The sequence below is a fragment of the Phyllobates terribilis genome, unplaced genomic scaffold (assembly GCF_046119375.1).
Source record: "Phyllobates terribilis strain yellow unplaced genomic scaffold, ASM4611937v1 Scaffold_12__6_contigs__length_324123572, whole genome shotgun sequence".
Lineage (NCBI taxonomy): Eukaryota > Metazoa > Chordata > Amphibia > Anura > Dendrobatidae > Phyllobates > Phyllobates terribilis.
Window position 1 is genome coordinate 75,284,042 of NW_027362772.1, and position 26,084 is coordinate 75,310,125.

Genomic DNA, 26,084 nt, shown 5'->3' on the forward strand with positions numbered 1-26,084 from the left:
CCACATTACCTGATCCCTGCCTCAAATGTCTCAATTCCATCTCAGCTGATGAGACACGATCAGGATCATCATACAACAACCCCAAAGCAGAAAAAAAACTATCCACTGATCTAAAGCACGAATCACTAGGTTGGAGAGAAAAGGCCCATCTCTGAGGTTCCTTACGCAAAAGTGACATTATGAACCCTATGCGCTGTGATTCATCACCAGAGGATCTGGGTCTTAAACGAAAATAAAATAAACAAGCATTTTTAAAGGAAAAAAAATCTTGTTGTTCACCAAAAAATAAATCAGGCAAACGTACCTTTGGCTCTATAAAATTCGCTCCAGAACAGCTACTCACGTGTTGTTGGAGCTCGGCCACCTCTAGAGAGAGTCCCTGCAAGCATTGAGCCAAATCCTGAACAGACACCATGATGGAAACTGGAGGTCTTTCCTTAGAGAAATTTTTTGGGCTGGACTTACTGTTATGATCTGCTACAAGCACTAAGGAAAGACAGGAGATCTGTCCCTACAATAGAACTAAGCTTAATCCCTACGATGTAACGGGGAACCTGATCCTGTGATCAGACCCGCTAAAGTCCTCAGCTAGTCTGTACAAAGACCTATAGATGTGAGGGAGGGATCCCTACAAGAACTAGGGACTGGGAGTAAGATGGACACCTCCTAGCAGAAATTGTAGCAGAAAAGGACAAACAAAACAACATAGAAAATAGAGGTCAAGAGACCTAGCTAAACTGACGGAGTAAGGTAACAAAGCAGCTGGCTAGATTAAGAGTTGAAATTACAATGAAGTCCAGCAAGGCCAGAAGGGCGGAGCAGGATTAAATAGGCAAAAAAGGTCATGTGACCAGCAAACTATAAAAAAAATAACAGGAGAGTTCTAGGACTTAGAAATTCTGAGCCATATTACTTTCCACTGGAAGTAGACCTTGGGCTTGACCCAAACACAAAACCCAACATCTCGTTTTAAGAAATTCTGAATCTTATTGCTTTCCACTGGAAGTAGACCTTGGGCTTGACCCAAATACAAAACTCAGCATCTCATTTTTTAGAAATTCAGAGCCATATTACTTTTCACTGGAGGTAGACCTTGGGTTTGACCCAAGAACCAAACCAAACATCTTGTTTTTAGAAATTCTGAGCCATATTAATTTCCACTGGAGGTAAACCTTGGGTTTGACCCAAGCACAAAACCCAATATCTCGTTTTTAGAAATTCTGAGCCCTATTAATTTCCACCGGAGTTAAACCTTGGGTTTGACCTAAGCACAAAACCCAACATCTCATTTTTAGAAATTCTGAGCTATAATACTTCCCACCGGAGTTAGACCTTAGATTTTACCCAAGCATAAAACCTAACATCTTGTTTTTAATACAAAAACATCACCAACAGCTGCGCCGGGGTCCATTCATTTTACTGGCGTCATTGTGTAAATGAATTTACTGAACAATAGCCAGTTCCAGGCAGGCGAGAGACTGAATGTGGTAAATATCAATCTCCCTGACCCCATAATAAGGAATAATCTCCTAAAATTCTAAAGCCACCGCTCACAGAGTGCCGGGAATAATCTGTCTAACTATATGGACATACTTGACTGTTTTACAAAACAGGCTTAAGGCGGATAATGCAGTCTCAGGCTGTAAGCTATAATTGTAAGAGGATAAATAGCATTTTTATGTAAGGAGGAGAGACACGGTCAAGGGATTCTCTGCAGAAGGTAAACAATGGGATGATTGTGCTTGCCAAAGAAGCATGCGACCATGAAAATGAATATGCATGAATAGGGATTCCGCAGTCAACCAGAAATGTATCATAAAAAAATAAATAGACAAGTAAGTAAGCAGAAAGGGCCACCTAGGTTGGCAAAGTCCCACCCGTAACATTGATTCCTGGGGCTCACTGTTCAGCCAGATGCAAAAATAACCTGACCCTAGTACACAAATTTACTCATGCTTCTATGTAATATTAATTTGGCTAGTTTGTTCAATTAATGATTAGATGATACCCTTTCATGAAAATTGTGAATCAAGTGTAATATCACTGATCATCAGCACTACTTCACATGGGCGGCCTACCGGAGGATTCTCCTGTTCCCCCGTGGTTCAGTCACTGCCTGGGACCACCATATAGGCTGAAAAACGAGGCGGCAATATTTCTAATGATGTGAAGAGGTATTGATGCAAGAGTTTTTAGAAGTAGTATAAAAAATGTTCCTGGTGGAACTTACAGTTCTGGATTTTATGGCCCACCTTGTGATGACATAATTCTGTGTAAAGTCAATACTTTCAGTCTATTTAGCTATTTTAGAGTTATTTCAGTCTAATGCATTCTGATTTTTTTTGCTGAATTCCTACTCTACTTCATCTTTCCTGTGGATAAGTGATAAATGTATATAGTGGAAAGACCACTTTTATATTCTAAGGAAGATCTGAAACATTTAATCCAAGCTGAACGCCTGAGCCATGACTGTACTTCAGAAGGAACATTACACCCAACACCAGTTTTATTACTTTAGATTTGCAATTCCTTTTCTGTGGAAGAAAACATATCATGCATACAAATAGCTCTGTTGAATGCACTTAATGTACTAAAATTTTTCTTTGAAGGCACCTAAGTATACATCAAGTGATAACAATATGGCAATATGAAAGGTGGAATGTGAATGTTGTCAGATTTACATACATTTGATTTTCTTTTTTGCTTATTATTACATAAAAATTCAACAGATTCTGGTTTTAGAGTTATGATATAATCTGTACATACTGTTCACCGTCTGCTTCTCTAAAGGATGCACAAATCACAATGAGACCTCTGTTGTTGTTTTGGCCCATAGTATCTTACCCCACTTCCAGTACTGGGTGTTTGGATTTGTGCAGGAGGACTGGAATATGTTATTCAATGGAGTGGTGCTGCAAGAAAAATGAAGCATTGCATTATACCAATTTAATCAATCAATCAAAAAAGTTCATTGCTTTCAAAAAAAGCTAGCAGTTCTTGAGAAACAAGAGCATAGTTCAATAAAACTACTGGCTTTATGATTTAATAATTCAGATAAGTCGAATTCCAGATTAGGTCCTCATACCTCCTAGGCTAGATAACAAGTTATGTCCAGATTACTCCTAGGTTAGATAGCAAATGGGGTCCAGATAACTCCTAGACCAGATAAGTGATTGTGTCCAGATAACTCCTAGACCAGATTGATGGTGTCCAGATAACTCATAGACCAGATAATTGATGGTGTCCAGATAACTCCTAGACCAGATAAGTGATTGTGTCCCGATAACTCCTAGACCAGATAACTGATGGTGTCCAAATAACTCATAGACCAGATACAGAAGTGGTCCAGATGATAATTCCTAGACCAGTTAGCAGATGAGGTTCAAGTAAATTATAGACTAGGTGGCAGATGGGGTTCAGTTAATTTATAGACCAGGTAATAGATGGGTTCAGATAATTGTTAGATTATATAATAGTTGCAGTCCAGATAACTCCTAAACCAGATAATTTATGGTATCCAGATAACTTATAGACCAGATACAGATGTGGTCCAGGTGATAACTCCTAGACAAGATAACAGATGGGGTTCAGGTAAATTATAGACTAGATAACAGATGCAGTTCAGGGAATTTATAGACCAGATAATAGATGGGGTTCAGATAACTTCTAGACTAGATGTTAGATGAGGACCAGATAACTTCTAGACCACATAATAGATGGTGTCCAGATAACTTCTAGACCAGATAACACATAGGGTTTTGTTAACTTCTAGATGGGGTCCAGATAACTACTAGATCAGATAACATGCGTGATACATATAACTCTTAAACCGGATAACAGATGGGGTTTAGATAACTCCCAGACTAGATAGCAGATGGTGTCCAGATAACTTATAGACCAGATACCAGATGGTGGCCAGATATCTTCTAGACCAGATAACAAGTAGGGTTTAGTTAACTGCTAGATGAGGTCCAGATTACTACTAGATCAGATAACGAGTGGGATACAGATAAATCTTAAACCAGATAACACATGGTTATCTATATCACTGCCTAGGAAAGTTAATGAACAAATTTATTAATGAATATGTACATTCACTCAGTCTTCCCCATTTATGTTGTCTAGTCTATCGGCTATCATTTATCCTAAGAGTTCCCAATTATTCTATGATTTTGGTCTAGAATTGTGGCTCTGACTCAGCTGCTGTATGATAATAATAAGTAATATTGATATGTTCCTTCTTTTATATATTCTTCTTCTAGTGCATGCAATAAGCAGCTACACATTAGACATTGTGACAACTGCCATCCATATTGTACACCTCTATATCATGCAGCACCTCAATGAAGACTTGAATTGAATGCTGTACAACTGACCAAGTGGTTAATCACATCATTTGCCTGCGTCCGTGGTGCTGAAGCTGGTATTGAAAGCATCACTGAGTAGAGATTTATTTTGGCTGTCATTCGCGTTGAAGTACAAGGAATTTCATTATCGGTTGTACAATTTTGTCGAGGGCTCGATAGTGCATTCAGTGTTAAATCTTCTGGCTTCATTGATCAGATGTGCAGAAAAATGTGAAAGAAATTAAAAATTCTTTAGCTAAGGACAATACGGTAATGAGATAATCAAGCACATCCATAGACACATATAAAACCTCTACGTAGAGAGTTGGGACAGGTTTACCTACAGTTCTTCATCAATTGCCAAACTCATCTCTGTTACATCTGCATTACTTTAGGTGTAGTTATGTTTTTCATCACAGATACGAAAATGGGTAATCCCTCCACATAAATAAACTTGTAGAAGTAAATGATACTATTAGGTTTTGGACACACAAGTATTATTCTATAGACATATGACTTTGGTTTTTTAGAAAGAAAATTGGTGCAAATCAAAAGGTTGTGCATTAAAGAGCTTATTCCATAAATGACATATACAACCCCTGGCAAAAATTATGGAATCACCGGGCTCGGAGGACGTTCATTCAGTTGTTTATTGTTGTTGAAAAAAAGCAGATCACAGACATGGCACAAAACTAAAGTCATTTCAAATGGCAACTTTAGGGCTTTAAGATACACTAAAAGAAATCAAGATAAAAATGTGGTACTCAGTAAGGGTAATTTTTTTCAGACCAAGCAGAGGGAAAAAATTATGGAATCACTCAATTCTGAGGAAAAAATTATGGAATCATGAAAAACAAACACACAAAAGAACACTCCAATACATCACTAGTATTTTGTTGCACCACCTCTGGCTTTAATAACAGCTTGCAGTCTCTGAGGCATGGACTTAATGAGTGACAAACAGTACTCTTCATCAATCTGGCTCCAACTTTCTCTGATTGCTGTTGCCAGATTAGCTGTGCAGGTTGCAGCCTTGTCATGGACCATTTTCTTCAACTTCCACCAAAGATTTTCAATTGGATTGAGATTTGGACTATTTGCAGACCATGACATTGACCTTATGTGTCTTTTTTCAATGAATGTTTTCACACGTTTTTGCTCTATGGCAGGATGCATTATCAACTTGAAAAATGATGTCATCATCCCCAAACATCCTTTCAATTGATGGGATAAGAAAACTGTCCAAAATATCAATTTAAACTTGGGCATTTATTGAAGATGTAATGACAGCCATCTCCCCAGTGCCTTTACCTGACATGCAGCCCCATATCATCAATGACTGTGGAAATTTGCATGTTCTCTTCATGCAGTCATCTTTATAAATCTCATTGGAACGGCACCAAACTAAAGTTCCAGCATCATCACCTTGCCCAATGCAGATTCGTGATTCATCACTGAATATGACTTTCATCCAGTCATCCACAGTCCACGATTGCTTTTCCTTAGCCCATTGTAACCTTGTTTTTTTCTGTTTAGGTGATAATGATGGCTTTTGTTTAGCTTTTCTGCATGTAAATCCTATTTCCTTTAGGCGGTTTCTTACAGTTCGGTCACAGACATTGACTCCAGTTTCCTCCCATTCGCTCCTCATTTGTTTTGTTGTGCATTTCCTGTTTTGGAGACATATTGCGTTAAGTTTCCGGTCTTGACGCTTTGATGTCTTCCTTGGTCTAACAGTATGTTTGCCTTTAACAACCTTCCCATATTGTTTGTATTTGGTCCAGATTTTAGACACAGCTGACTGTGAACAACCAACATCTTTTGCAACATTGCGTGATGATTTACCTTCTTTTAAGAGTTTAATAATCCTCTCCTTTGTTTCAATTGACATCTCTCATGTTGGAGCCATGATTCATGTCAGTCCACTTGGTGCAACAGCTCTCCAAGGTGTGATCACTCCTTTTTAGATGCAGACTAACGAGTATATCTAATTTGATGCAGGTGTTAGTTTTTTTTAAATGAAAATTTACAGGGTGATTCCATAATTTTTTCCTCAGAATTGAGTGATTCCATAATTTTTTCCCTCTGCTTGGTCTGAAAAAAATTACCCTTACTGAGTACCACATTTTTTATTTTGATTTCTTTTAGTGTTTCTTAAAGCCCTAAAGTTGCCATTTGAAATGACTTTAGTTTTGTGCCGTGTCTGTGATCTGCTTTTTTTCAACAACATTAAACAACTGAATGAACATCCTTCGAGCTTGGTGATTCCATAATTTTTGCCAGAGGTTGTATCACCTATGCATGGGATAGCTGATAAATGTATGATTACAGGAGGGAGGGGTTTAACTACTGGGATCCCCATCAATAAGCCGAATGGGGTTCCTAAAGTCCAGCATGTGAATCGAGAGCAACCATTTGTCCATTAGACTTACTTCTATAGACAGTGAATGGAGCAGTCGTCCAACTTCGATTCACATGGTAGACTTTACAAACCCCATTCTGGTGATCGGTGGGGGTCCCAGCAGTTGTAACCCCCCCTCCCTAGTAATCATACATTTATCATCTATCACATTGATAGCAAATTGATTTGATGTGAATTTGTATAGAATTTTAGGAAATTTTCGGAATCCGTCAAATTCAAATAATTTACAAATCAATTTACAGAAATTGGAACAAAAGTTTCCACTGCTATTTTACACATTGAAGAAGATTACATCAGCCAGCGAAGACTCACATGACTCCTTGTGTGACTGGGCATGTGTCTCCGTAATGCCTTACATCTATAACATCACATGGTATAGCACAGCCAATCAGGAAGGACTATTATAGCCTGTATAAAAGCAGAGGCAGGAAATGCAGCAGGCATTTTAGTCTGAATCTGTATTTTTAGAGGATGACACAGCTCATAGCTTATCCATAGAGATAGAAAGAGAAAGCTATAAAACACTGAGCAAACATTACAGATATTGTGTGACACCACGACAGTGAAAAATAGTTACCAAAGCATTAAGGTCACTTTGATATTACTAAGGCTGTGTTTGCGTTAAAGATCTTAAGACAAGCCATTTCATACACTCTTAGGAGATCTCACAGTTTCATACATGTCTTTTCAGGGCAATTGGAATATTTGCAATTTGCTACAAATCAAAAATTTTGCCAAAATGTTATGTACCGTACCTTGCAAATATTAATTTCCAAAGAACTGCTCATTTCTAGTGATCACACGTGCTCATTACTTTTACATTCACAGAATTTTTTAAAAGAGTCTTCTTATGTTGTATCTTTAGGAGTGCACCACTCCAGTGTCTACCGGCTTCCTGCTTTGCTGGATGGCAGTATACTCCTGAAAATTGGTTTTCCAGCAGAGGCAGGAGGGTGACTGAAGCTGGCTGGATTGCAAGCAGAGTTCGCTTCTTACCTAGGTAACCGGACACTCTAAAGGACTGTAGGTTGGCCGCCAACCTAGGCAACGAGCTATGCACCATACAATCAAAATCAAACCGCTCTTGAGAATGGTGAGAAAATTTAACAAAAGGTAAATTACAAAATTACTTATTTTTACAAACACTTTTAACCTTTTTTAGAACTTGAGACAATACCTTTAAGAACTTAGTTTCCTATGAAACAACTTCAAGACGTTATCATGGCATACATCTCAAATACTTGGTGGTCACATCTAGGCAAATATAGTATATATCCAGACAAAGTAACGTTAAATAATTTTTTGGCTTCAACAAAGTAAACAAGTCCAATGGAGACAACCGGAATAGCGGTGCTTGAGTGGCAGGGCATTTGAAAAAAAAAAACTTAGGATGGGACTACTCAGCAACTTTTGCCTCAACACATCACAGATTGAAGTATGGTGATGCTACATTGCACCGCAATGAAAGTGAATGTGAATGTTTTGCGTCCAACAAGTTGCATATGATTTTTGACAACTTTTATGTTGCGATTACAACAATTTATGGGTCACAATGTGATAACATTTGGCTTCATGATGGTGCAACGTGCCTTTGCCATTCTGTGATCCTTGGCCATGCAACATGTGTCCTGAACAGCCCCTTAGAAAAACACCCTATTTGGATATTACCGATAGATGTGTACTTCTCTAGACCCACTATATTAGCCAAAGTTAGGATAGGAAATAACACAAAAATTGAGCTTGGTGTAAGTAGGTATACATGCAGCACATAAATGCATGTTCACAATGGCCATAAATCAGACAAAACCAAAAGAAACAAAATGAACATAAACCCTGCAGTAACAAAATAGGTAAAAAGCAAAAGATCATTTAAATAACATAGGGTTCTTAGTAACACTGTATTTGATCAAAAATAGCATAAAAACCATTCCACCACGGCACGGTGACCCTATTCGGGATGGTCCTACACTGTCTAATAATAAAAACCTTACCATGTGTCAAAGTTGACCTCAGTATATGAATAAGGGTAGACAAAGGACCGGGTTCCAAACTATGGACACCAGCCTTAGGAAGCTATTTAATTGTGATTTCCAGCTCAAGAAAAGGAGACCACTCCCTGTGCTGGTGTCCACAGTTCGGGACCCGGTCCTTTGTCTGCCCTTATTCACACACTGAGGTGAACTTTGACACATGGCAAGGTTTTTAATATTAGACAATGTAGGACCATCCAGAATAGGGTCACCTTGCCATGGTGGAATGGCTTTTATGCTATTTTTGATCAAAAACAGTGTTACTAAGAACCCTATGTTTAAATGCACTTTTGCTTTTTACTTATTTAGCTACAGCAGAGTTTATATTCATTTCGTTTCTTGTAGGTTTTCCAAAGTTGGGATAGGGTCACAGAACCTTATTCTTGTAATGCACACGCCCGGGCTAAGCGGCGTGTGCGTGTGATTGGTAGTGATTCCACTGGACCGTGCCGGAGAGTGAATGCCTGGAGGGGCGTGACTAAGTATTCACCCGATCCGACCAGGGTCGCACGACGGCATACGACGCCAGTGCACCAAGGAGGAACCGAGCAGAGGGACCAGGTGCTACTCCAGGACAGACCCCGGACACGGCTGTTGACTCACACAGGGGAATACAGGAACAGGCTGGTAGGCTGGCACACAGACTGGTGGGTATAGGCAGGCACGACTGGTATGCAGGCAGGCGGGTATGCAGGCAGGGGGGTAAAGACAAGCACAGCTAGAGTGCAGACAGGGAGGCACTAGCAGGTAGGAACACAGGCGGGATAGGACCCAGTACACACCGGGACTCAGGAACAATACAGGCAGAGGGTTACAGGCAAGCACAGCTAGAGTGCAGACAAGGCTGAGCAGGGAGGACAGGGCTCTGTTCACACGGAACAGACAGGAAGGGAAAGACAGAGCCAGATACTCACACAGTACTTGCAGAGACAACAAGCAGGAGTTAGGTACGAGTTCAGACTCTGCAGAAAAAGGAAGGGAACGGACATAGAGGCAAAACAGGTAAAGGACAGGAGAGAGTTCAGACTGGAACTGAGTGTACGGAGGAGACCGACACTGCAGAGGGATACAGGAGCGGGTCTGGGAATACGGCCCCCAGAGAGGCGGGACGAACAGGCAAGGAGCGTGTTCAGACAGGACAGACCAGACACAGGAGCGGGTCTAGGAAAACGGCCACTAAAAGGCGGAACGAACAGGCAAGGAGCGTGTTCAGACAGGACAGACCAGACACAGGAGCGGGTCTAGGAAATCGGCCACTAGAAGGCGAGAGGAACAGGCTAGGAGCGAGTACAGACAGGTCAGACAAGATACAGGAACGGGTCTAGGTAATCGGCCCCTAGAAGGCAGGAGGAACAGGCTAGGAGCGTGTTCAGACAGGACAGACAAGAGAACACAGAAAGGACTCAGTTCAGACACGGGAGCTGATACCGCAAAGCAGGAGACATACAGGACTCAGTTCAGACACGGGAACTGATACAAAAAGCAGGAGACAAGAGACGGGACCTGGCACCTTCAGAGTGCAAGCACACACTGAAGGAAAACACTATGCTCAGGCAGGGATAGAAGGGAGCTGCTGAGCTATATACCAAGTGACAGACAGCAATAGGCTGAGGACGCACAAGGGGTGTGACCCACAGCAGGTACAAAAGGCAGGAAGTGATCGGGCGCCGCCCTTAAGCAGCAGAAACAGACACAAACAGACAGCATGGAGGGAAGCCAGAGAGACATTCTGGACAGGAGATCAAGTGCGCCCTCTTGCACAGTGGGAGATGGACCACCATGCAAGGACGCCGCCAGGTATGTTACAGTACCTCCCCCCTTACGCCCCCTCTTCTTCAGGCCTGCCAGAATCTTCCGCAGGGAATTCGAGGGCCAGTCGTTCACTGGGTTGGAGGGGGACAGAGACTTAAGGGTAATCTCTGCTTCGAGGTACATCTTGTCAAGCTCACAGGAAGAAATAGACGGGTTATCACGTACATAATGAGGAAAAGTCACTGTCTCTTTGTTATCTGGTGGTATCCCGGAGGATTCAGGAAACAACTGGAGGTCCTCCGCCGGGTCAGAAGAGTGCAGAGGCTCAGAGAAAACAACTGCTTCAGAGTACACTAGGTCGGACTCACTGGAGGAAGCAGGCGAGGTATCGGGTACTGAGTATAGGAAAGTCTCTGTCCATTCACCACCAGGTGGCACCCCGAAGGGTTCTGGAGATAGCTGGCGGTCCTCCGCCTGGTCAGAGGGGTGTAGAGACTCACGGGTAACCTCTGCTTCAGAGTACACTAGGTCGGACTCACTGGAGGAAGCAGGCGAGGTATCGGGTACCGAGTATAGGAAAGTCTCTGTCCATTCACCACCAGGTGGCACCCCGAAGGGTTCTGGAGACAGCTGGCGGTCCTCCGCCTGGTCAGAGGGGTGTAGAGACTCACAGGTAACCTCTGCTTCAGAGTACACTAGGTCGGACTCACTGGACGAAGCAAGCGAGGTATCAGATCCAGGATATAGGAAAGTCTCTGTCCATTCACCACCAGGTGGCACCCCGAAGGATTCTGAACACAACTGGAGGTCCTCCGCCTGGTCGGAGGGGTGTAGAGACTCAGGAGTAACCTCTGCTTCGGAGTACACTAAGTTGGACTCACTAGACGAAGCGAGCGAGGTATCAGGTACAGAGTATAGGAGAGTCTCTGTCCTTTCGCTACCAGGTAGCACCCCGAAGGGTTCAGGAGACAACTGGAGATCCTCCGCCTGGTCGGAGGGGTGTAGAGACTCGGAGGTAACTACCACTTTGGGGTACCCATTGTCAGGCTCACAGGACGAAGCGGACAAAGTATTGAGTACCGGGTGTAGAGAAGTCTCTCTCCATTTGTCATCGAGTGGTATCCCGGAGGGTTCAGGAGGCAACAGGGGATCCTCCGCCAGGTAGCAGAGGTGCACAGACTCTGAGGTAACCACAGCTTTGGAGCATCCTTGGACATGCACACCGGTTAAAGAGAAAGAAGCATCTGATGCCGGGTGCAGGAAGTTCTCCTGTGTGGAGTCTGGATGGGCAGAAGTCTCTTCGGCCAGGAGAACTGGTGCACTACCCACGCACATTACCCATTGGGGTTTCTCCGGGATACAGGGAGATGAAGCTTCAGTAGGGACTTCAAGGTTGGGGTCAGGAGGTCTCAGGGAGGACAGACCCTGGCGTGACGGCTTGCCTCTAAGTCTAGCACGTCTGGACTGCCTCTTGAGGTTGAGAGAAGTATTCCGGAAAGCGTAGTCACCCTGTGAGGATTCTGGGTGGGCAGTAGTCTCATTGGGCTGGAGGACTATTGCGCTACCCACACACACATTACCTGTCGGGGCTGCTCCGGGATATTGGGAAGTGAAGCTTCAGCAGGGGCTTCAGAGTTAGGGTCCTCGAAGACCATACGAAAGGCCACCAGGAAGGCCTGCAGGTCAAGGATGACAGGATCCCATGCTTCCCATAGGGGGGTGACCCATTTCAAGGCATCACCCGCTAGGTAGTCAATCATAAAGGCCACTTTAGCCCAATCGGAAGGAAAATAGAGAGGGTAGGCCTTAAAGTGTAGCATGCATTGCTCCACAAATGCACGACACTGTCTTGGATCCCCATAGTAACGTGGCGGATCCGCAGGAACGAGGGCTGATAGATCCATCTGGACGGGTGCGTAACTCGCCTGGAACTCAGCTAAAGGGGGAAAAAAAATTTATTTATTTTATTTTAATGCATGTATTCGCTGGAAAAACTTCTCAAAGAGCGAAGGCCGTGGGGCTCAACGGGAACCATGGCCTGAGCATGCTGTTATGCACACGCCCGGGCTAAGCGGCGTGTGCGTGTGATTGGTAGTGATTCCACTGGACCGTGCCGGAGAGTGAATGCCTGGAGGGGCGTGACTAAGTATTCACCCGATCCGACCAGGGTCGCACGACGGCATACGACGCCAGTGCACCAAGGAGGAACCGAGCAGAGGGACCAGGTGCTACTCCAGGACAGACCCCGGACACGGCTGTTGACCCACACAGGGGAATACAGGAACAGGCTGGTAGGCTGGCACACAGACTGGTGGGTATAGGCAGGCACGACTGGTATGCAGGCAGGCGGGTATGCAGGCAGGGGGGTAAAGACAAGCACAGCTAGAGTGCAGACAGGGAGGCACTAGCAGGTAGGAACACAGGCGGGATAGGACCCAGTACACACCGGGACTCAGGAACAATACAGGCAGAGGGTTACAGGCAAGCACAGCTAGAGTGCAGACAAGGCTGAGCAGGGAGGACAGGGCTCTGTTCACACGGAACAGACAGGAAGGGAAAGACAGAGCCAGATACTCACACAGTACTTGCAGAGACAACAAGCAGGAGTTAGGTACGAGTTCAGACTCTGCAGAAAAAGGAAGGGAACGGACATAGAGGCAAAACAGGTAAAGGACAGGAGAGAGTTCAGACTGGAACTGAGTGTACGGAGGAGACTGACACTGCAGAGGGATACAGGAGCGGGTCTGGGAATACGGCCCCCAGAGAGGCGGGACGAACAGGCAAGGAGCGTGTTCAGACAGGACAGACCAGACACAGGAGCGGGTCTAGGAAAACGGCCACTAAAAGGCGGAACGAACAGGCAAGGAGCGTGTTCAGACAGGACAGACCAGACACAGGAGCGGGTCTAGGAAATCGGCCACTAGAAGGCGAGAGGAACAGGCTAGGAGCGAGTACAGACAGGTCAGACAAGATACAGGAACGGGTCTAGGTAATCGGCCCCTAGAAGGCAGGAGGAACAGGCTAGGAGCGTGTTCAGACAGAACAGACAAGAGAACACAGAAAGGACTCAGTTCAGACACGGGAGCTGATACCGCAAAGCAGGAGACATACAGGACTCAGTTCAGACACGGGAACTGATACAAAAAGCAGGAGACAAGAGACGGGACCTGGCACCTTCAGAGTGCAAGCACACACTGAAGGAAAACACTATGCTCAGGCAGGGATAGAAGGGAGCTGCTGAGCTATATACCAAGTGACAGACAGCAATAGGCTGAGGACGCACAAGGGGTGTGACCCACAGCAGGTACAAAAGGCAGGAAGTGATCGGGCGCCGCCCTTAAGCAGCAGAAACAGACACAAACAGACAGCATGGAGGGAAGCCAGAGAGACATTCTGGACAGGAGATCAAGTGCGCCCTCTTGCACAGTGGGAGATGGACCACCATGCAAGGACGCCGCCAGGTATGTTACAATTCTCATGTATCTGAGAAAATCGGTCCTGTTATGAATGATTGAGGTCCTATGGATATATGACTTCACACATCTCCTTTACATTGTATCATATCATAAGCATGTATTGTTTTTATCTAATACCATATATCCTACCGTTAAAAAAAGAGATATCTTTCTACAGAGTTGGTCAGACCCCACACAGATATTATTTCACTTACTTAGTAGACAGTGCAGAGGATTTCTGTAGATAGTCAATTCAGCCATCAAATCAGCTACAATGTTGAAGTCACTTTTAATTTGTCACTTCTTCCTTGAATCCTATCAATCACTCTTTAATGGATATTGTGATGACAAAGGAGCACGGCGGTTAGCATTGCTGCCTTACCGCCCTGGGACCCGGGATTCAGTTTCCATTGGAGCATTTATTATATCTGAAGATTGTATGTTCTCTTCATTAGTGAATGGGTTTCTGAGGTTATATATCTGGATAGACGCTAGATGTGGAGGAATTCATGGGGGAAATATAATATGCAAAATTGTGCCATTAGTATTATTTATAAATAATAATTACTAATATTTAATAGTTGATTTTTTATAATGTCTCACAGTAATGGCTAATAATGCATTGTTCACATGTGATGGTATATGGAAGACTTCTGCTGAGACGGCAAAATCCAGCAAAAGTCCATTACTACAGTAAGTATTCATGTTACAAAATATGACAAGTTCACGTGCTGATCAATATAATGTAAGTCATTTAATATGGCCCTCTAGGGATACAGTAGTAATGTCCCGGTGATAAGTTGATGCAGGGGGTCCTCTTACAATGCACACAACATGGTTTGTAGAATTTAGATATCATATATGTATATTATTAGATGTCGGTCTGGTTCTGGATTTGAAATGGGTCCAGGAACTTCTGTGGTCTCCCATTTCAGGCCAGCTGGGGCTGATGCTGCTCAGCATCATCATCAACCTCAACGCCGAGCTGGTCCACAAGCCATACAGATTGTCTCCCATATATTGGCACCTAGCAATGTTAAGCATAGGTTGCAGAGGGAGACAGGGCGCTTAGCGTTTAAGCCCAGGATTCGCCGTACTGAGCATGCCCGTGACCTGGCGGATCGTGATTGGTGGTTTGGCACCCACCTGACCCGGTGACCTGGCACCGCCTGATTGGTCCACGGGTAACGTCACCAATGGCGCGTCGGTTGGCAGGGATTAGTCTTTAAAAGGCCCGCCCACAAACATGGCGGCGCGCTCGGATCATTGAGCATGAAATTGATGTGTGGACGACTATGCTCTACGTGTAGTTTCCGCTAGGCAGGTTAGCTCCATAGAGGCAGGCTAGTGAAAGTAGGCAGGTAGCTTCGCCTTGCAGTCTGGCTCTGTCAGAGGGGGTCACCTTACACCCCGAGCAGCCTGCAGACGTCCTACTCCCTGTAGACACCTGTGTACCGCGTGGAGAAATACTCCTCTGTCCGGTAGTACGCCGGCAGAGGGCACGTACCCGTCGGCGTGAGTCACACACGCATTTTAGCGGCAACTCCTACTGCGTAGCGCCTGTATCGAAGACAGGGCTACTGCTTTTCCCTCGGTCGCATGTCTCCCTGCGGTTCTTGGAGATTGTGTGAACCGCTGAAATCTGCTCCGTGTGCTTTAACACGGAGTGGTTTATCAGTTAAGTAGGTGCTATCCCGGACGCTCTTCTCCCGTGCAGTTAACGGAGATAGAGCGAACCTCTATACCCGTTCCTGTGTGCAGAAACACGGAAGGGTTTAACATTTAAGTTTGTCGCTTTCCTTTCCACCCGGAAAGTGTTCGGCAGCAGTCCACCAGGCTGCATTGCAGACCCCGGGGTCGGTTGCGTTCCATTTATTAAAGTTGTTTGCAACCGCCCTCCTAACATATATATATATACACTGCTTAAAAAAATAAAGGGAACACTTAAACAACAGAGTATAACTCCAAGTAAATCAAACTTCTGTGAAATCAAACTGTCCACTTAGGAAGCAACACTGATTGACAATCAATTTCACATGCTGTTGTGCAAATGAAATAGACAATAGATGGAAATTATTGGCAATTATCAATACACCCTCAATAAAGGAGTGGTTCTGCAGGTGGGGACCACAGACCACATCTCAGTACCAATGCTTTCTGGCTGATGCTTTGGTCACTTTTGAATGTTGGTTGTGCTTTCACACTCGTGGTAGCATGAGACGGACTATACAACCCACAGAAGTTGCTCAGGTAGTGCAGCTCATCCAGGATGGCACATCAATGCGAGCTGTGGCAAGAAGGTTTGCTGTGTCTGTCAGCGTAGTGTCCAGAAGCTGGAGGCGCTACCAGGAGACAGGCCAGTACACCAGGAGATGTGGAGGGGGCCGTAGGAGGGCAACAACTCAGCAGCAGGACTGCTACCTCCGTCTTTGTGCAAGGAGGAACAGGAGGAGCACTGCCAGAGCCCCACAAAATGACCTCCAGCAGGCTACAAATGTGCATGTGTCTGCACAAACGGTTAGAAACCGACTCCATGAGGGTGGTATGAGGGCCCGACGTCCACAGATGGGGGTTGTGCTCACAGCCCAACACCGTGCAGGATGCTTGGCATTTGACACAGAACACCAGGATTGGCAAAGTCGCCACTGGTGCCCTGTGCTCTTCACGGATGAAAGCAGGTTCACACTGAGCACATGTGACAGACGTGACAGAGTCTGGAGATGCTGTGGAGAGCGATCTGCTGCCTGCAACATCCTTCAGCATTACCGGTTTGGCAGTGGGTCAGTAATGGTGTGGGGTGGAATTTCTTTGGAGGGCCACACAGGCCTCCATGTGCTCGCCAGAGGTAGCCTGACTGCCATTAGGTACCGAGATGAGATCCTCAGACCCCTTGTGAGACCATATGCTGGTGCGGTTGGCCCTGGGTTCCTCCTAATGCAGGACAATGCCAGACCTCATGTGGCTGGAGTGTGTCAGCAGTTCCTGCAAGATGAAGGCATTGAAGCTATGGACTGGCCCGCCTGTACCTGAATCCAATTGAGCACATCTGGGACATCATGTCTCGCTCCATCCACAAACATCACGTTGCACCACAGACTGTCCAGGAGTTGGTGGATGCTTTAGTCCAGGTCTGGGAGGAGATCCCACAGGAGACCATCTGCAACCTCATCAGGAGCATGCCCAAGCGTTGTAGGGAGGTCATACAGGCACGTGGAGGCCACATACAATACAGAGCCTCATTTTGACTTGTTTTAAGGACATTACATCAAAGTTAGATTAGCCTGTAGTGTGTTTTTCCACTTTAATTTTGGGGGTGACTCCAAATCCAGGCCTCCATTGGTTAATAAATTTGATTTCCATTGATGATTTTTGTGTGATTTTGTTGTCAGCACATTCATCTTTGTACAGAACAAAGTATTCAATGAGAATATTTCATTCATTCAGATCTAGGATGTGTTATTTGAGTGTTCCCTTTATTTTTTTGAGCAGTGTATATATATATATATATATATATATATATATATTAATTGCACTTATATTTTCATATGGAGTCAAAGTTTATAGATTAGGACTAGATATATGTGCACTTCCAGTATAATATTAATTTGACTACTATGTATGAAATCTGATATATATGAGTTTTTCTATTATGTATGCCTAATATCCTAATATCCATGGTTGCACTCAATATTCATGTATTAATGTTCTTAATTTTAATATAATTTTCAATAAAGATTATTTAGGTAAAAGCACTCCTTGGTATCCTGAACTTAATTGTTAGGGACCCCTATGTTAAATATAATTGAAACCAGAAGTTTACATACACTATATAAAAAGACACATCTGCATCTTTTTCCTCAATATCTGACATGAAATCAGAATAAACCTTTCCCGTTTTAGGTCAATTAGGATTACCATCATTTTTAATATTTGCCAAATGTCAGAATAATGGGAGAGAGAGAATGTTTTAAGGCATTTTTATTACTTACTGCAAAATCAAAAGTTTACATACAACATTTCATTAGTATTTGGTACCATTGCCCTTAAACTGAATGACTTGGGTCAAACGTTTGGGATATCCTTTCACAAGCTTCTCACAATAGTTAGTCAGAATTTGGGCCCATTCCTCCTGACAAAACTGGTGTAACTGATCCAGGTTTGGAGGTCGCCTTGCTCGCACCTGCTTTTTCAGCTTTGCCCATAAATTTTCTATAGGATTGAGATCAGGGCTTTGTGAAGGCCACTCCAAAACATTGACTTTGTTATCCTTCAGCCACTTTGTTACCATTTTGGCAGTATGCTTGTGGTCATTGTCCATTTGGAAGACCCATTTCCACCCAAGCTTTAACTTCCATGCTGATGTCTTGAGATGTTGCTTCAGTATTGTCATATAATCTTCTTTTCTCATGATGCCATCGATTTTGTGAAGTGCACCAGTCCCTCCTGCAACAAAACAACCCCACAACATGATGCTGCCACCCCCGTGTTTCACAGTTGGGATGGTGTTCTTAGGCTTCTAAGCTTCTCCCTTTTTCCTCCAAACGTAATGATGGTCATTATGCCAAAAAAGTTCAATTTTAGTTTCATCAGACCACAGGACATGTCTCCAAAAATTAAGGTCTTTGTTCATGTATGCATTTCAAGAGCTTCCACCATTTCTGTAGCCCATCTTTGTCCACATTCTATTTTATCAATGTCTTTTTGTTACGTGAGGTCTCCAGAACTGGATGCAAAACAGCAGATATTGTCTCACTAGAGCTGTATAAAGAAATGAAGTTGTGGATCTCAGGGGGGCGTAGAGACAAACGAGTAACACATTGACGTGCATCCTCTATTGCAGAAGATGATGACTCTACATAAAAATGATCAACACCTTGGAAAAACTGGTGAGAAAGAAACAAATCTCTTTCGTAAGTACACAAATATATTTTGTCGGTTTCAGCAGTTTCTTCCACTGTATTTTTCCTGCCCCCCTCCAGAATGAATAGCCTGATGCGGAAGATTAAAAAAAAAATAAACATGGAAAAAAAACCTCAAAAAATATCAAAGTGTCTTTGTATATTGGTACAATCCACTGAATTTTAGTCAAATCACCCGCTACAAAAGGTAATTTGTTCTTGAGAGACCATGCTGAGAACAGATTTTACGATCTTTCTTTCTCCAAAGCGTGAACACTGCCAATAGCTTCAAATAATGGATGATCATACATTAGCGTCGAATATCTCGGAGGATACCTGACAGCAAGCTAAATGGGGCCTAAACACTCAAACAATTGTGAGGGAAATGCACAAATCAGCTCAGTGGTGGGTACACAGCTCAGGAGCTACATAATTAAGAGGTGTATGATGTACAGTGAGTGGAGCCGGGCTATTGTGGTATGGAGTGTGGAAAACAGATATACAGCAGCCGAACGATTCCCTCATAATACTCTGTCTAGCTCACTGCTAATATTCTGCAATCCCTCTTCAGTCCTATAGGTGGTGACAAGTAATCCAAGTGAATAGACTGTAAAATAAATAGTAAAAAAAATTGAAGCACTTGGCCTACGCGTTTCAAGCCTAAAATGTTCTTAATCATAGCAATAAAATAATGATTACGAATGTTTTACACTCGAAACACGTAGGACAATTTTTAACTATTGATTTTACAGTTTTATACTCATATAAACTGTATTATTTTTGCAGTTTGTACCTTTTACTTCAATCATTGTTCACCTGAAAACCAGTCCAAGGATTCTTTCTGTGCACCACGCCCATTGAGAATTTATTGCTTCTAGTAGTGAGCTGATGTGAATATATCTTCCCTCTAATTCATCATCATTAGAGGACAGGGAATAAAAGAGGACTAGTGATGATAGAGTAGGCTTCATCAACCCTTTCGGCGAGCATGCTTGAGTGCTCGCCAAGTATTTTGGCGTGCTCAGCATTTCTTTTAATGTCGCCGCGCCTGCAAGTGTCACGGCTGTTAGACAGGCTGCTTTACATAATTACCTTGTGAGTCACACTCCCTTTTTAAAGACCATAAAAAATAGTACCAAATAAAAATGCCCATATCTCTAGCATCGTAGGGTGGATTTAGAAAAAAACAAAAACACAGAATACTCAAGGGAGCAGCGGGAATAAAATAAGAGCAAAACCTGACCACGTTTGACCAGGTAACAGGTCTTCTTTAAAAAGGGTATGCCGCAAAGATCTGATACTATATATGCGAGATCCACAGCTATCTCAAGAACTGGGCCGAGCAACGGACAGGTGGTTGCACATGCGCTGTATTCTTCATTCATTTCTGTGGGTGGCCTGAAAATTTCAGCCCATGTGCTCATCAGTTTTTCAGAAGTCTCAAGAGGTCTCAAAGAAGTGACTATAGCCTGAAGTGGGAAATTATTTATAAGACATATCCTTTAGTTTATGTTATAAGTTTTTGAGATGGGGATAACTTTGTGGAAAGGTTGAACTTGATGGACCTAGGTCTTTATTCAACATACGTTACTATGTTATGTTACTATGTCAGATCCCCTATCAGAAAATAATAGAAATTCAAACTTCATCACAATTTCCTATAAAGGCTGGGATCACGTGTTGTGGGCTCACTGCAGCCAAGTTGCATTCACAATGCAGCCAGAAGCCATGCCAACATGGAGTTTGGCTCAGTTTTCAATCTCCTAAAAGCAATTACATTGGTATTGGCCACATTGTAAACTGCCATGTTATTGTATTATTGTTCACAATGAAAATGCTTTTAGCTGCAGACAGTTTGAAAACCGCCTTGATCTCTATGTCTTCATTGTTTTTGACTACACGTTGAACATCTCTCACTCATGGTAGTAAACCAGCCTAACACTCCTAATTAAACATAGTTAAAGGGGTTTTCCCAAGCTTAGAAGTTATCCTCTATCTCATGGATAAAGTTATCACCGGGGGTCCAACCAGTGAGATCCCTAGTGGCTTAATCCAACAGTCCCATAGAAAATGAATGGAGCAGAGGTGCACATGGTCAACCTCCGCTCCAATCGCTAAAATAACTCTTAATCTCTGGAAAACCCCAATAAATTTGTTTCAGCTTTCCTTTCGCCATATCCACCGAAAAAGTGGCCAAGGCATACTCCTAGGCACCCACAGGTGTGCAAAAAGAGTAACCAACATTGGATAGGTATGAGTTGGCACATTTTTTTTTTACTGTATAGGAGTGCCATTCCTAATTTTGGCTAAGCGTTGCTCACTTTTCAAAAAGTTGAAGGACCTGGCCGAGAGTCACAAAACTTTTGCACAAATATGAGATGTGCTAAAGTTTTGCAACAATTCAAGCAGTGGTGATGTAAAAGACTTTACGAAAATTGCTTGATGAAGCCAATGTAAATGTAAATTTCCCAACAGAAGCTAAACAGGATATCTAAACAAAACCTTAAAGGGGTTTTCCACTACTAGGACAACCCCTTCTCAATTTGAATGTTTGCCCCTCGTTAAAATAAAATCATCTATACTCACCTCCCGGCCTGGCGCTGTTCCAGCGGTGTTGGCACTCACGCTCCCAAGACTCACGTTAGATTGTTACGTCACATGAACCCTGTGCCCAATCAGCACTGGCATCACTGTCCCCACCTTCGGACGTATCGAACATCAACAAAAGTCAGGGTTGCGGCTGCTCTATTACTTCATCTTGATGTTCAATTTAACCAAAGGTGGGGACAGTGATTGGGCACAGGGCTTGTGTGATGTAACAACCTCAAATGAGCCCCGGGAACGCGAATGCTGATGCTGCTGGACTCGCGCCGGCATTGGAGGAGAGTATAGGTGTTTTTATTATTATGGGGTCAAAAATTCAGATTGAGGAGGTGTTATCCTAGTAGTGAACAACCCCTTTAAAGGGGTTCCCAAACAATCACATACTAGTGGTTCCTGCTCCAGCTCCTGTTCCCTTTTCTGTGTTTTGGATGCTACAGTGTTGTCAAGTCGAAAGCACACATGACCACTGCAGCCAATCATTGAGCTCAGCGGCTATCTAGACATTTTGAGCCACTGAGCTCAATGATCTGATGAAGCCGCAATCTGCGCTGCCGCCTTGATGTCAAAATATAGAGACCAGAACAGTGATGGGTAGACTATGCTGGACCCGGGGATGGTGAATAGAGATGAGCGGTGTTCGACTAGAACTGTTCGCCAATCTCAAATTCGAGCTGTTTTGGGCGGTTGTTCGACGAACCCGAACGATTTCCAAAAAATTCGGCTGTTCGAGGTTATGTTCGATAACTGTTCGTGCACCAAAAGCGTGTCCTGCATGTCTGGCGCTATTTAGAGCACCAATCATGCAGGGATTGTCTGCCACTCACTGTAATGCCACAGCCATGGTGGTTGTGGCATTACAGTGATTGCCCAAATCGATGGGAACAGTGCCCACAGTGAAACATGAAAAGCCGGCAATTCAGCAGCGGCATACACCGGTACCCGACAATTTAGAACAGAAAGAATAGAGAATCACACATAGATTAGATAGATAGAAACATGTCAGTCACATATATATGAAGTACAGTGACAGTGTTGCTTACTGTACTTGTCATTTAGTGTAAAGGATTTATTAAAAAAAATAATAGTGTTTTCATGCACTGTCTCTTTAAAAAAGCCGGCCGGCAATTCAGCATCTGTACCCGACAATTTAGAATAGAAGGAATAGAGAATCATACATAGATTAGATAGATAGAAACATGTCAGTCACATATATATGAAGTACAGTGACAGTGTTGATTACTGTACTTGTCATTTAGTGTTAAAATAAAGGATTTATTTAAAAAAAATTGGCGTGGGGTTCCCCTTAATTTTGGTCTCTAGCGGAGGATAAGCAGACAGCTGGGGCAGATGTTTGAAGCCTGGGAAGGGGGTAATACCCACGGAGCTTCCCAGGCTACTAATATGAGCCCCCAGCTGAATACCTAGCCTTTACTAGCTATTAAAATGGGGGACCCCCCCAAAAAAATGACCCCATAGTCAAAGTTAAAAGAAAACACAAACACCCAGAATAAAGTCCTTTAATTGAAATAAACACACAATTCTTTATTGTTCTAAATTAAACCATACTTACCATCACGCCCATTCCAGCTGAAGCCAATGATCTCCTGCAATAAAAGAAAAATAATAAAGCAACCTCATCCTTACCTTTCCATGGTTCCCAGGACAGCTCCAGCTCTGCTCTCCTGCACTCAGCGCTTCAGCGTGAGAATTTTCCCACGCTGTCAGTGACGTGCAAGAGATGAGCTCTTCATGTCCAATGAACTCAGCTCACCTCATGTACGTCACTGACAGCGTGGGAGAATTCTCACGCTGAAGCGCTGAGTGCAGGAGAATTTTCCCACGCTGTCAGTGACGTGCATGAGGTGAGCCGAGTTCATTGGACATGACATCGGCTCATCTGGATGCCGTCACAGCGAGACACTGAGGAGCGCAAGCATGCCTGCGCTTCACAGTCTGTGCGGCATGGCAAGCTGGATGGCAGCGTTCTGCTGCGGTCCAGCCTGTCATCTCGATGTAGCAGAGCTGAAGCTGTCGTGGGAACCATGGAAAGGTAAGGATGATGTTGCTTTATTATTTTTCTTTTATTGCAGGAGATCGTTGGCTTCAGCTGGAATGGGCGTGATGGTAAGTAGGGTTTAATTTAGAACAATAAAGAATTGTGTGTTTTTTTCAATTAAAGGACTTTATTCTGGGTGTTGTGTTTTTTTTTAAATACTTTACTAGAAATTCATGGTGGTCATGTCTAATATTGGCGTGACCCTATGAATTTCGGGCTTAGGGCCAGCTGATAATGCCAAGCTGGCCCTAACCCCTTTATTACCCAGTGAGCCACCGCACCACGGCCCTGGATGAGTTGGGTACAGCGCCAGAAGATGGCGCTTCTATGAACGCGCCATTTTCCGGGGTGGCTGCGGACTGCAATTTGCACTGGGGGGGGGGGGGGCAGAAAGCTTGGGCCTCCCTGCGCTGCAGATTCCAGCCCCCAGCTGCCTAGTTGTACCAGGCTGGACCCAAAAATAGGGCGAAGCCCCACGTATTTTTTTTTTTTATTATTTCATGAAATTCATGAAATAATTAAGAAAAAAGGGCTTCCCTATATTGTTGTGTCCAGCCAGGTACAAATAGGCAGCTGGTGGTTGGGGGCAGCCCGTTCCTGCCTGCTGTACCTGGCTGGACACAAATATAGTGGGAAGCCCCACGTCAATTTTTTTTTAAATTATTTCATGAAACTAGATGGTGGCCCGATTCTAACGCATCGGGTATTCTAGAATATGTATGCGGCAGACCCGGCGCAATCAGCAGAGCGGTGTTTAAATTTGGCGCCAAAATCGCTGACAGGTCGCGGCCAGCAACCGCGACCAATCAGCAAAGCGGTGTTGAAATTTGGCGACTATATCGCTGATTGATCACGGCCAGCGGTCGCGACTAATCAGCAGAGCGTGGTTTAAATTTTGCGCCAATAATGCTGATTGGTCGCGGCCAGCGAATGTGACCAATCCGCAGAGCGGGGTTTAAATTTTGCGGCAATAATGCTGATTGGTTGCGGTCGCGACCAATCAGCAAAGCGGTGTTTAAATTTGGCGCCAATAATGGTGATTGGTCACGACCGCGACCATTCAGCAGAGCGGTGTTTAAATTTGGCGGCAATAATGTTGATTAGTGGCGGCCGGCGGTTGCGACCAATCAGCAGAGCGGGGTTTAAATTTTGCGCCAATAATGCTGATTGGTCGCAATCGCCGGCCGTGACCAATCAGCAGAGCGGTGTTTAAATTTGGCGCCAAAATCGCTAATTGGTCGCGGCCGGCAACCGTGACCAATCAGCAGAGCGGGGTTTAAATTTGGCGCCAATACTGCTGATTGGTCGCGGCCGGCAACCGCGACCAATCAGCCGAGCAGGGTTTAAATTTGGCGCCAATACTGCTGATTGGTCGCGGACGGCGACCGCGACTAATCAGCAGAGCGGTGTTTAAATTTTGCGGCAATATTGCTGATTGATCTCGGCCAGCGACCGCGATCAATCAGCAGAGCGGTGTTTAAATTTGGCGCCAATAATGCTGATTAGTCGCGGCCGGCATCCGCGACCAATTAGCAGAGCGGGGTTTAAATTTGGCGCCAATCTCGCTGATTGGTCGCGGCTGGAGTCCGCGACCAATCAGCAGAGCGTTGTTTAAATTTGGCGCCAAGCTCGCTGATTGGTCGCGGCCGCTATTTAAATCTGGCGCCCAAATCGGTAATTGGTCGCGGGCAGCGTCCGCTACCAATCAGCAGAGCGGTGGTTAACTTTAGCGCCAAGATCACTGATTGGTCGCGTGCGGAGAGCGCGACAAATCAGCTAATCGTATTGGTGAGGACCGGGGAGCGGAATCGTATTAGTGAGGACCGGGAAGCGCCGCTGCCTGGTCGGATACTTCCGCTGCGAGAAGCCGGGAGATGAGCGACTGCTCGCAGCAGAAGTATCCCGACCCGCAGCGCCGCTCCCCGGTCCTCCCTTCACACCCTAGCCGCTGATGTCCCCACAGTATCCGCATGGTGTTACAAAGATCCGGACATTTGTGTTAAAAATCGCTGATTGGTCGCGGGCAGTGCCAGCGGCCAATCAGCGATTTTTAACACAAATGTCTGGACCTTTGTAACACCATGGTGATTGATCCGCGACCAATCACTGATCTTGCCGCCAAAGTTAAACACTACTGTGCTACTCATGCACGTCACTGACAGCGTGGGAAAATTCTCACGCTGAAGCGCTGAGTGCAGGAGAATTTTCCCACGCTGTCAGTGACGTGCATGAGGTGAGCTGAGTTCATTGGACATGACCTCGGCTCATCTTTATGCCGTCACAGCCAGACACTGAGGAGCGCAAGCATGCCTGCGCTTCTCAGTGTCTGCGGGATGACAGGCTGGATGGCAGCGTTCTGCTGCGGTCCAGCCTGTCATCTCGATGTAGCAGAGCTGAAGCTGTCGTGGGAACCATGGAAAGGTAAGGATGATGTTGCTTTATTATTTTTCTTTTATTGCAGGGGATCGTTGGCTTCAGCTGGAATGGGCTTGATGGTAAGTATGGTTTAATTTAGAACAAT